This window comes from Cannabis sativa, chromosome 1 (assembly GCF_029168945.1).
Source record: "Cannabis sativa cultivar Pink pepper isolate KNU-18-1 chromosome 1, ASM2916894v1, whole genome shotgun sequence".
NCBI classification, from domain to species: domain Eukaryota; kingdom Viridiplantae; phylum Streptophyta; class Magnoliopsida; order Rosales; family Cannabaceae; genus Cannabis; species Cannabis sativa.
In genome coordinates this window covers 47,361,385-47,376,228 of record NC_083601.1, presented here as the reverse complement: position 1 = coordinate 47,376,228, position 14,844 = coordinate 47,361,385, and positions in this window count along the sequence as shown.

Below are 14,844 nucleotides of genomic sequence, written 5' to 3'. Positions count from 1 at the left end.
TGTAACCCATTTAACAGGGTAGACAGATTAGAAGGATGACAATATGAGTTAAATTGTTAATATTCCCTAGTGGAATATAGAAAATGAGTAGTCAATGGAGCCATCGATCTAATTGATTCAAATAACAAAATCTTTTGTTTAGAAGTGATCTAGCGTTACCAAAGGTGGGATAATTTATGAGTATTGTCTGGAATCCTAGATGAATTAAAGGTGACGATTGTGTAGTAATTTTGAGATTATGTAGGAGTGGGACTACCTATGTTAGCAAGAAGCATCTTTTTTTGGTAGCTCACCATGACGGAACTCCATGGTTGAGTGTCCTTGACTTGGGGTGGTTTCATTTAAGAAAATTTCCCATGAAGCGTGCGAGTAAGAGCAAAGCACGTTAGAAACACTTGGATTGAGTCGTGGGGACCAGCCGTCGATCCAGAAACTTGACTAGAGTGATGCAGTCATGTATAAAAGCCATTAATTCGTGGGAATGAGGGCCCAATGGAGGCTTGAAGCAGTGACGTTACTGTAACGTATAAAAGAACATCAGGAAGAGTAGTGGTATCACTAAGGTAAAGAAGATTACCTAAATTACTTAAGGTGATACGGTAATGATGGAGAGTACTTTATAATTGACTAGATAGTCAATATGGTATATAAGGAGACCATTGACATTCTTGGAAAAGATTACTTTATTGTGCAATTATGGAAAGGCATACTCACCTAGAATGGAGAAAAGCTTATGAATTGAGATGCAATTTAATAGACATGTAATTGAGTGATTGGTGGATGTTGGATCACAAAGTAGGTTGTTTATTAAACAACGAGTTATATAATTGAGTGTAGAATAAGTTTTAAAGTGGTTAACGAAGTATGAAGATAGTGATGATTGCAGAGAAGCAATGGTATCATATGAATCAGGGAGTGAAACCTTAGTGGTGATGATGAAAAGAAACTTCAGGATCAAGGAATGATCTTTAATTAATTGTTATTAGTTGAGAATTCGGGAAATGGGTATTTCCAGTTTAGTTGTGGGTACCTGGTATGAGCAGTGTTGCCTCTACTGTATAGGTTTAATCAAATTACTTTATAATGGTGGTTAATCGTAAATGATTGGAAAAAAAAATTAATTAATTAAAAGTTGTGTCAATTCAAGGGAAATTGATACAAGTTAAAATAAGTGGAGATGAATAAGATTTAAGTTGACAATAAGATGGGAATTTCTCAAGTTTAAGTGAACAAAAACCAATGATGAATTGCAAGAGGTTTATGAAGGGAGTGATGGCAATTTAATTTTATTAATGAAAGAATGAAAGCAAGAAATACAATTAAGAACAAAAAAAAAAGGGGGGGCCTCTACTTTCTGATAATCCACCATGAGCTTACCTTGGAGTTAAGCATACTTAACTTGGGTAATCTCAAGATGGGAAATCTTTCGGGGAGTCATCCCGGAAAGCGTATGAGTGAGGACAAAGTACGCTAGAATGATTCATATTAGGATGCAGAATCGATAGTCGTTCCAGAGATTATCAAGAGGAAGTGATGTGTTAATAAGCAGAAATTTACAAGGTATTGAGATAAGTAAGTGGGTGGAAATAAGAAATGCTCTAATTGAATATCTATCAGAAATGAATACTTAACTTGTTACTAAGTTAAGTCCATAGATCAACTTAGGAGATCTCATAGAAGAAGTAGAAAGACATAATTATGATTTTGACCGAGTAGTAACGATTGGACATACAGAGTTAATATGTTGTCTATCAGTGTAGACAATTTATACTATAAATGAGAATACAAAATTCATACAAAGGAATAGTCTAATCTTGTAAAATTCCAAGGTTGATATTTTTGGCTATGATGTTAAGAATTAAAGAAGATTATTGAGAACCATGGAAGTTAAAGCGAAAATAGTATAATGCTTTATTCTTGAAAGGTGGGTAACCTGCGAAGATCAATAGAATATTAGAAATATACTGTGAGCATATTTGATAAAGGTTAGAATATCTTAGAATAATATCTTCCCTTATGAGGTGTTTATTTAAAAAGTGATAATTAAATGTACCACTGGTTAGGTACCTTAATAAGTGTGGTACAAGAGAAATATTATATATATGTTCACTGGATTAAATAGGCTAGGTAGCCTATTAGCTAGCCTTAACTCCTGCGTTGTCCGGAGTATATAATGTGTTTCATGTCTCCATGTTGAGAAAATATGAATCAGACTCGACCCATGTTCTGAGTTGTGACGATGTTAAACTTCAGAAAAATTTATTATATGAGAAAAATATCTTGTCCAGGTTTTGGACTAGAAAGATGAAATGAGACAATTCTACTAGTTAAGGAAGTGCTATAAAAAAACAGTAAGATAGAAGCAGCAATTTGAGAATTAGAATCATAAATATGGGGGTAATATCCCGAATTGTTTAAATAAATTTCGAGGACGAAATTTTTATAAGGAGGGGATGGTTGTAATATCCCGATAAGCCTAATGGTAAATAATTAGAGTTTATATTGTACTATGAGTTAATCAGGTAATTAGTGGGATTATGATCTTACTAATTTATTTCAGTATAAAATTTAAATTTTGCTATAAGTAAGTAAATAATCGTAATTTGTTAATTACGGAGATTTATATAGCATGTGTGAATGTAATATGAGCTATATGTGGAATAAAAATATTTTCAGGTTGGGCGACCCTGGAGACTTAATAAGTGGATACATAAGCGTAATTTGTTAATTACGGGGATTTATTTGGAATACGTGGATATATTATGAGTTATTTGTGAAATAAAAATATTTTCAAGTTTGGCGACCCTGGAGACCCGATTGGAGGCCAAAAATGTCACAACAGTTTTAGTTAGAAATATTGATGAGATTATTGGGATAAGTTGATTTTAGAAATATCGGGGTATTTTAGAGTACTCGAAGTTGGCTAAATACCTTAGAAATAGAAATTTCTTAATGGCTAAGAAATTATAAAATAACTATTAATAATAAAATTTTTATTAATATTATTATATTATTATTATTAATATATTATATTATTATTATTATTATATTATTATAATATTATTTATATATATATAAGTTAACGTAAGTTAACTTTTATATATATATATATATTAAGTTATCAGTGAAACAGAACAGTTCGACGAACGAAACCCTCGTTCTCCCTCCTTCGATAAAACCTTCTCCCCTTATATCTATTTTCTTCAATTTTCAATCCAAAACTTAGCGATCTAAGCTCTGGTAGTAGCAGGATAGCAAATCTTTGAAGAGGGAAAGCTTAAGGGCTGAGATCATCGGGGATAGTTCTCCACTTGGGTTGGCTGAAATATATGAATCTGGATTAAAGGTAAGAAAAGTATATTGTACTGCATAGTACACTGTATGTAATACAATTAGTATTGTTATGAATTGATCCATATTGAGATATAGTTAATATTGTTATATATAGAAAAGTATATTGTACTGCATAGTACGTTGTATGTAATACCGTTAGTATTGTTATGAATTGATCAATATTGAGATATAGTTAATATTGTTATATATAGAAAAGTATATTGTACTGCATAGTACGTTGTATGTAATACAGTTAGTATTGTTATGAATTGATCAATATTGAGATATAGTTAATATTGTTATATATTGAAAAGTATATTGTACTGCATAGTACGTTGTATGTAATACAATTAGTATTGTTATGAATTGATTAATATTGAGATATAGTTAATATAGTTATATATTGAAAAGATTGATTAGTTGAGTATTGATAATGTGATAATATTATGCATGTGATATGTTGGCTCACCTGATTAGGTGATGCAATTTTCCTGGTAACGTACTGGGCGTAAGTACGGGTGTTAGTGATATATGATGAGTACCGAGTGTAGGTACGGGCTCACCTGATTAGGTGATGCGATTTTCCTGGCGACGTACTGGGCGTAAGTACAGGCGTCAGTGACATGATAAGTACCGGGAGTAGGTACGAGCTCGTCTAATTAGACGATGCGATATATTGGTGCCAGATTGTGGCACGGGCTCACCTGATTAGGTGATGCAATTGTATGATATATGGGTGCAGGTTTTTGGGCATAGGCTCACCTGATTAGGTGATGCAGTTATGCGACATATGGGTGCCAGGCTATGGCATGGGCTTGCCTGATTAGGCGATACAATACAAGATCATCAGATTAAAGCATCGACTTGCCTAATTAGGCAACATGATGTCATGAAGATGGTTGCTTTATGAGGTAACATATATATTATTTATATGATTAAATGAATATGAATTCCATTATTGGTATAATGGTTTTGTATTACCAAATATTTGTATACTAATGTTTATTCGTGGCAGATGCCAGTAGTGATTTGGATTATGAACAAAGTGTGATGGTTTGATTCTTATTGTGTATAAATGACAATATTCGAATAATAAGCTATATGATTGTTATTATTACTTTTCTTGCTGAGTCATTGTGACTCACGGGTGCTATGTGGTGCAGGTAAAGGCAAAGAAAAGCTAGATCAACCATGAGGTGGCAGTCTTCTCCAGCAATGTACATATTGATCTCGCCGGCCTGCGTGCCGAGTTGCCAGGAGTTGTTTTAGACTGGCTGTATCTGCTGTGTATTTTGATTTTATGTTTAAATGGTTGTCGTATATATTTCTTTAGCAAAACTTTTTACAATAGGGATTCCCGGAACACACTTTTTATGCCGTTATAATGTCCATTTTTAGTGTTTTATTTTAGTCAAGTTTTTAATATTATCACGGTTTTTAATAATTAATTATTCTATTAGTATTAAACTAGTTTATAAAATCACACACGTGGCGTCCCTATAGATTAGGGCGTTACAGCCCATGCCATTAAATATCCTTAAACGATTGAAAACAAAAGTAGTATATTTAAATATACATATGCGACTGCTATAAATATATATGCGATAGCATAAACGATTGAAAAGATGCAGAATCACATATCGATCAATCGCGCATATATACAACAATTATAACTAATAAAACATGTACTCATCAAATACAAAAAAAAAAAATAATAATGGAAGATCAATATCACTATAAATCCTCAAGAATTAATTTAGGGATGCTCTTGATACCACATGTTAGAATACTGTAAATTCTGAATATAGCCCTAATTAATTCAAGAGAATCAAAGAATAAGATTAAAGAATAGCAGAAGCGTACCGGAGTCCATAGAATCGACCTTTAAATGATCTTTATTAGTATGATCTTCCAATTTGCATCAAAACCTTTCACTGAAAGTTTTTCTCTTGGTGATGGGGATACAAGAGTATAAAGATACGATGCAAATGGGGACCATTACCCGTTATATTACCAACAGACAAACCTGTTGGCAATATTTTTGACTATTTCTATTTGGCCCCTCATCAATATAGAAATTGTCTAATTGGTATCCACATATTAAAATCATGACAATCATGCCCTTAAGTCATAAACTTTATTCCAAAATAGACCACATAAATTTGACTTATTTATTTGATGACCCAACACACATTTTATATATACAATTGTGACCCCAATTATTTCTAACATATACACATATAATTTCATAATTTAAATTTTATTATACTTGTAATCTTAATTTTAAATTATTACACTTAATTATTTAATTTTTTTATTTAAATATTTAAAAGTAAAAAATGAAATAAGTTGAAGGATTTTTTAGAAAAAAAATGGCTGCACTTGTTAACGATTGATTAGCTTGAGGCCTCATACTTAGTTCATATAATTGTAACAAAATAATTAAATATCATTTAAAAATAATTAATTATTTGAAAATTTATTATAAGAAGAGAATTTTAATTTGTGTCAAAAGAAGTTTAATTTTTGTAAAAAAAAATAAATTTTATTGTAAATATTATAAATAAATGGCTTAATTATTAAAATAATTCAAGTAAGGATTTAAATATAAATATTAACTGCTAAAAGAGGTCTTGTTAGTTAAATATTTAATTAATTATTTTAAGAAATAGTTAATTATAATTAAATAATTCTAAAAAAAGAATGTCTATTTAATTAATTATTTTAAGAAAATTGTTAATTATAATTAATTAAATCTAAAAAAGGAAATCTACCTATTAGTAACCTGCTATTACAGGTTAAAGAAAAATGTAACCATATAATTACAATAAAAATATAACCATTGAATAGTCACCCATATATATATATAATCTACCTTATGGGTGATATATTGTAATATGTATATATAGAGTAAGCTTTATAATTTATATATATAGTAATTCATGACTTTCACTTTTATATTTCTATATATATTCATAATTAACATGATTAAATTAATTAATAAAAAAATATATAGAAATACATATTAAATGAAAATGAAGGTTTAAGTCTACATATATTATATTAATATATAGAAATACATATTAAAAGTTTAAGTCTACCTATATTATATTAACAACAACAACTAAGTTATTTTATAAATTTCAATGATAGAATTTTAGCAATTGAATAAGTATTATTTTATTATGATTAAATCTAAAAATATATATATAATTTTTAATTAATGTATAATTTGTTATTAAAAAAGTATTATTAATATACCATTTATAATTTTATATATTTATTAAAAAATCATAAAAAATATGAAAAATATTATATAAATAAAAAACTGAGCAAACAAAACTTTTTGGAGGTACATTAAAATAGGACTCAAAAGGGTGGGAATATAATATCTACACGAAATATTCACTTAAATTTGTGGTTGCGCCTAATATAACCAATTTCTAGATTAGTGGTAAGTGAGAATAGCCCCTTACTAGTCCACAATAATATTCGAGGGCACAAATATGCAACTAGGATATATATACTTTGCAAGAGAGATGAAATATGTGACCGTCAATAGTCTTGTGATCTGTAAAAAAAAATATTAAGTAAGTTTGTATGCAATCTCATATCATTTGAGGAATTAGGTTAAGTGTGATGATTTTGAGATTGTGTAGGTATGAGATTACATAGTTAAAGAGAGTTTAATAGATTGATTAGTACTATATATCAACAATGTGTATCTTATTTTATGGTAGCCCATCACAAAAAAATTCTACAAATAAGTGTGTTTAGGATAATTTTGTGATCTCCTGAAAAGTTTCGAGTGACGTGTAAAAATTTAAAATTACAAAATAAGTAAATGTTAATTTTTTAGCATGTCATGGTAGCTCGATCCTTTGGATAAAAGAATACACTTGACAATAATAATAATTTAAAAAAAATTAAAATAATGTAAAAATTTTAGAATAAACATGATTAGGTAATAAATAATTGGGAAAATTACATCTACACACTAAATTATGATCTAATTTACAGAAATATCATTAGTCAAAAAAATATAACGTAATTTCAAAAATATATAACTATATATTACGTATTAGATTAAAGTATTGAGTTTCAAGTTATAACACACACACGAGAGTATATTCCTTCTCTCTCTTAATTGATCTCAGCTTAAAGGCTTTTTGTTGGTCTTGAGTTCTTTTTGTGTAAAGTGTATCCATTATTTTTTTTTCTTTTTCTTCTGTAGTTTTAAAAGAAATAATTTTGGCTATACTGGTATTTGAGATTAAGAGTTACACCATTATACAAAATAATTAGTTTACACATAATGCAAATATACATATAAAACAATTTTATACACATTAAATGAAAAAAAAAGTGACATTTCATAAATAAATTACTAATTAGTTACCTTTCATATATCTGATATATATATATATGATATTAATATAATATTGTAAACTAGATGTATTTTAAAATACATTAATATACAAACTGATTAGTTTACGAAACAAAAATAATAATTAATAAACTTTTTAAAATAATATAATTTTGTTAATATAACTTTAATAATTTGCAAACATAATTTTCTATTGTTACCCGATTTTACTTTTCAAGATACTAAGCATACGTTAAAGTAATTGATTAGTTGATAATAGCATGCCTTAAAATTTTATTATTTTTTGTTGCCTATATATCAAGTTAGATGTTCACAATCAACATTTTTAAAAGCTGATATGCTTAATTATTAATGGTGTTTATAATTTTCTTTTTATTTTCAAACTAAATATTGAATATATTCATGATATTGGTTTACAAAACTGATATATAAAAGAAACATAGATCATACAAAGTAATTCATACAGAAAACATACTATTATAGTTATGCTAATAAATCTATTAGTTTATTTTTGCATATTAAAACAAATTTTATTTTTCTTTTGTATATTGGAACAACAATTTATTTCATTTCATATAGCCTACAATTATATATGTTAATAAACCTACTAGTTATCGTTTGTTGGGGGAACAATATTTTTTTTTTCCAATACAGAATAAACTATAATCAAACATAATGATATTCGCCAAGAAACCCATTAGTTTATTTTTCGTGTATATTGGAACAACAATTCATTTTTTGTTTCAAGCACAATGTGTGCCTATAAAATAACAACCTAATTAGTCTATTTTTTTTTCAAGTTGAGACATCAAATTTAATTGTATACAAAGTACATGACTATGACTGTAACATGTCTTATATAGTAAACTTAGATAAGAATATATGCACTTGTCAAAGATTTAAATATGATGAAATTCCTTGCATTCCTTAAGTTTTTTTATTTGGCATATATGCTTATACTCATATATGCTAAATAAACTTTTTAGTTTATTTTGACATATTAAAATATATTTTCATTCTTTGTTTACACAGTAACCTTTTCGTATAGTCTATTATCGTATATGCTAATAAATCTATTAGTTTATTTTAGCATATTGAAATAAATTTTATTTTTCTTTTCGTATATTATTGGAATAATAATTCAGTTCATTTCATATAGTTTACCATTATATATGTCAATAAACTTAGTAGATTCGATTTGTTAGAACTACATTTTATTTTTTTCAATACATAGTAAACTATAATCAAACATACGCCAATAAATTTATTAGTCTATTTTTCATATATTGTAACAATAATTTATTTTTTATTTCAAACACAATGTGTGTCTATAAAATAACAAATTAATAAATCTATGATTGATATCATGAGTAATCTAATGGTTTTTTTGATTCTAGAAATAGCAAAAAAACATATATTTTTCACATTTTGAAATGTTCATATTGAAGAGTAGATTACAATAATATATATTTTTAAGCGAAACTGAGTAATGATGTGTTTAATGTTTATAACAAAATTATAGTTATTTATTTTATTTTATTAATTTTTTTTTTTTTTGAAAAGAACAAAATTATAGTTGTTAAAAATATATTTTAAGTAACATTATGGTATCATACTGTAACTTTAAAATAATTAATTGATAACTTAAATGTCTATAAATTTAATTAAAATGTTATGTGAATTTTTTTACTTGTAATTTATTAGTTTCTTAAATAGTTTTGAAATATGTAAAGAAAAAATAACATAATTACTAATGATACCAATAAGGATTGATATGGGAGAATGTGAGTTGTCAGGTTTAATTTCTTTTCTTATTTAGTTGATAAAAATGGTTTAGACATGAGGCATGTTTAATTTATGGTTTTGGTTATTTATGCTGAGGTGTCACCGTTAATTGTTTTAATTATTTTAGGTAACGTTATTATTGTAAATAATTTATAAATAATGTATATTAGTGAAAAGTTCCCTAAATAATTTGAGGGTAAGAATTATATTTATTCTTAATAATATTAGTCACTACTTGTCTAATTTAATGTTTAAAATAAAAAATAATGTATTAATTGATACATTTTTTATCTGTTTTGGCATTCAAAAAAAAATTAATCTAATTTTTTTTCATATTAATGTACGTTATAAAATATTCACGAGTGAAACACGCAATTTGAACTTTATTTTTAGCGTGTTAAATTTTTCCGAACTTTTTAAAATTTTTCAAGAGATCTTAAATAACGTACATGATCATAAGAAAAAAATTTGACTAAAAAATTATTTTAAATACTAAAATAGATAAAAATATATCGGTTTAGATCTATTCTAAAATTTTTAGATTTATATATGACAAATATACATTTTTTTTTAATAGGTAATAATGTTTGTACGTTTTTCTTTTTTCTTCGTTAATTGGCTTCAAATGACCGGCAACAACCACATGCATGACATTCAATAATAATAGATATGTCTTTTCATGTAAATTATTGTTTGAACAAAAAAGAAAATGTAAATTATGATGATGTCTTAAATTTGACTCAAAATCTCTTCAAAAAATAAATTAAAACAATGAAGTTTATAAGGATAATCATGAATCACGTACATTATCATATTACCATTGATCAAGTTTTCTTCTTCCTTCTTTTGTGGAAAAAAATCAATCTTATTAAATGACAAACTGATCGTGAGACCATGTCAAACTTAGATCTACAACCACATGTAATATATATATATGACTTTTTTTAGTTAATTTATTACTTATAATCCAATTCATTATTTATTATTTGGGTTTTTTTTTACTTTTATACATTCATTATATAGTAATTAAAAACCACATAACAATTTATATAAAAATTATCGAAATAATTATTACTATTAAAGCAATTTAAACTATAATTTTTTTAAAAAAAATAATATATAAAATAATTTGTTTTATTATTATTATTATTATTATTTCAAATTTTGAATTTAAACGGAATCTTTTTTATTAAAAAATAGAGCTAAGATTTTTTTAAAACAACTAATGGTATAGGTTGCCCAGAAAATAAAATTAAATTGATGGATTGGTCGGGTGTCTTCTTCTTATTTTATATTTTTTCTTTAAATTTTGAGTCATAAATATAAGCTTGGAAGATACATAATTCTTTATTTTTTTTCCTTGTGAAATTGTGAAGGGAAATTTGATTTTCTATGCTTAGAAAATCAAAAAATTTGATTTTTAAACCAAAAATTTAAAACCTAAAAAAACTATTCCTTTTTTTTCAAAACCCCAAAAATACCCCCCTCATTATTCTCAACCATCTCTCTCTCTTCCTCCTTTCTCTCTCAAAGCAATCCCACCCGAAACCCAACTAAGAAAGCACCAAATCCAACCGATCCACCTCCGGCGTTCCACCCAAAACGCCGATCGACCACCACCCACGGTGAACCACCGCACCCACGGTAGACCGCACCCACCCACCCTAGATCGCACCCACCCACTCTTGACCGCCCCCACCCACTTCCTGCGATTTTCTCTGAAACTTTTTTTTTTTTTTTCCTGCGATTTGAGAGAGGGAAGAAGACAAAGGTCCGATGGTCGGACCTTGGGGGTCCGATGGTCGGACCCATCGGACCCCCAAGGTCCGACCATCGGACCTTTGAAATTTTTTTTTTTTTTTTTTTGCGATTAGGAGAGAGAGGAAGAAAGGGTCAGATGGTCGGACCTTCGGGTCCGATGGGTCCGATGGTCGGACCCATCGGACAAAAGGTCCGACCGGCTTTAATTTTTTTTTTTTTTTTTTTTTTTTTTTTGCGATTTGAGAGAGAGGGAAGAGAGAGGTCCGATGGTCGGACCTTGGGGTCCGATGGGTCCGATTGGTCGGACCCCATCGGACCCCATGTCCGATTTCATCGGACACTGGGGTGTGGGATTATTGGGACCGGCTAGATAGAGAGAGAAAGAGAGATAGTTTTAGTTTGGGGGTATTTTTGGGGTTTTGAAAAAAAAGGTATAGTTTTTTTAGGGTTTTAATTATTGGTTTAAAAATCAAATTTTTTGATTTTCTAAGCATAGAAAATCAAATTTCCCATTGTGAATAGGGTTCATCGATTTTCTGAGTCATAATTTTTTTTCTTATAAACTTGAATCATAAAAAAAAAAAAAAAAAAAAAAAAGCATTTTATTTTATAAATTTGAATCATAGGCCAAGAAACAAGTGTATGTGGATTCTCCTATTCTCGTGGAAAGTTAAAGAGTCTTGTCACAAAACTATAAAACATACCTTAAAAAAAATAAAAATAAAACTATATATAAAATTATATATCTTTGTTTTTTATTGGCAAGATAAGTACTCGTTTATTCTTCTGATGAAGAGGTTGGCCAAACTTTAATTGATTTATAGGACCCTTAACAATCATGCACATAATTATAATGTATTTATAATTAATTAACTATTTATAAATAGTACCAACAATATTATGGGCTAATTAATGACTTAGAAAATATATTATACAAATAAATATTTATGCTTATATATTATTAAGAAAGGTCATTGTCTAGTTACTCCAAATTCTTGGAGAGAGAGCACTTTCAAAGACCTGTAATTGAAAATTTTAAAATTTTTGTGAAGATTCTGATATTTTGGGTCTAGATTCCAACATTGACTTAGATATAGTAATATGTACATTCATTTGAATTTGTAGCTGCACCTAACAACTAGATTATTAGTCATGTAATAATTTAATTTCTTTGGTTTTTATCTTTCTAATAAATAGTATATATATTAGAAGCATAAAGCGACTCACTGTATAAATTAAAAAAGTACTTATAAAACGCATTTTAAAAAAATATTACCACGTTAATTTTTAGTTAAGGATATATACTTTGCTGTATAAATCCTTAATGTATAATTTTTGTACATAAATACTTTACAATTTTAATTTTAAAAGCAAAAAAGTTAACTGAAAATCTAATTAGTTGCAACACAAATATTTAAAAATTGGTTAATTAGTAATTTTTACCCCTGAACTTTGACATGTAGTAAATTGTGTCCCCTGAACTTTTTTTGCCGTTAAAAATTCCCCTTAAATTATTGAGATTGTTAAATTTAAGGATTTTTGTGTAATTTTATTCAATTTTACTGTTTCAGTGATTGTTTATGTACTAAACCATGCTCCCCAAACTTTAATATCTACCAAATCATGCCCCTCAAATTTTGATATGTACTAAATCATGCCCCTTGAACTTTCATCCATGTTAGAATTTTTTACTAAAATTAGACAAAAGTCCTTAAATTTAACAATCTCAATAGTTCAGGGGAAATTTTTAATGGCTAAAAAAGTTCAGGGAGCATGATTTAGTACATGTCAAAGTTTAGGAGGAAAAATTACTAATTAGCCTTAAAAATTTAATGTTTATTTCGTTTAAGCATAAAAAAAACCTCACGATTGCTAATAAAATTATACTTAATTAATTATCATGTTTGCAATAGTGAGTAATAATAATTACTAATGTTATTACGAAAATTTCATTAAAATTTATGGGGAATTTTAATTTTTGTGACTTTTAAGGTATAAGTTTATAAAAATATAGTTTATTATCAAAAAAAATTATTTTATGAGAAAATTCAAAAATTAAAAAAAAAAATTAAAATATGGGAAAAATAATATAAGGTAATTGGTTACCATCTAGTTAATTACTCTAAGGGTACTTTATCTTTATTTAATTTTTTCATATTTTTCAACTTTTATTGAATTTTTTCTATAAAATAATTTTTTAAAATAAATATATATTTTTTCGTAGATAGTATAAAAATTTCATAAAATTTGTAATTTCATCAAAATTTATTGGTAATTAAAGTTATTACTATCATGCTTGCAATGCATAATTATAAATTTTAATGAATTTTTAATGTGGTCAATAAATTTTAATAATCATATGAATATGATCCATGAATATGTTTGCAATATATAATAATAATTATATGACAGAGATGATCATGATGTTTGCAATAGTGAGTCAACATAATAGTTACTATTATTAACTATAATAGTTATATATGATCATGATCATGTTTGCAACTCCAACCAAAAAATGGTTGGTACGTATATAAGTGAGTGAGGATAGTTTTTTCCACACAATAACTCACTATATTAAATTTAATTTCTAATAATGGTTGGACTAGCTTGGAATCTTAGCCCTACAGCACAAGACAAATTTAATTAATAGTTAAGCTTTATTAATTATAGTTATATTATATACATAAGCTTAAACAAGAACATGCAAGATATATAGCTTGTTCCTTTCTTTGAGGTTTATATTTTATTTTAAAAAATAAATAAATAACTTAGTACAAATTTTAATTGTCTTTTTACATATTAAATTCTTCAAATTTTTAAATAATTATTAGATGGATTAATTAACATATATAGAGGATGAAACCAACAGTTAAGTTTTCAAATTGAAAAACTAAAACTAACTTCTTAAGCTTGGTTTTCTATAAGATTTTAGCATTAGCCACCATATTTTATTGGGAATGAGGTTGAGTTACCAAAAATTCAATAATAGAAATTTATATCACTAAATTTAGGAAACAGACTATGGACGATGCTTTAAAATAATAATATAAAGAAGAACTGTTCTCTCTTTTTGAGAGTGCTGGAACATGTTTGTTATTGTTTTTTGTTTTTTGTTTTCAAAAAATTGTTTTTAAAATTGATAACAAAAAATAGTTTTTAAAACACAAGTCACGTTTGGTTAGTATTTTTTAAAAACAATATTTACCAAAAATGAATTAGTTTTTAAATCAAAAAACAACATTTTGTTGTTTTTAAAATTTTTATTTTTTGTAACTTTAGTGGATGTTTGGCATCATAACTAAAAAACTGTTTTTTATTTTTAAAAATAAAAAATTGTTTTTAAAAACAATTTTGCTTGTTTGGCCTTATTTTTTGAAAACAGTTTTCAGAAAACAAAATTATAAAAAACAAGAATTTTGAAAATAACAAAATGTTATTTTTTGTTTTAAAAACGAATTCATTTTTGGTCAATACTGTTTTTAAAAATCATTAACCAAACGTGACTTGTGTTTTAAAAACTTCAAAAACTATTTTTTATTCTCATTTCTAAAAATAATTTTTTAAAACAAAAAATAGAA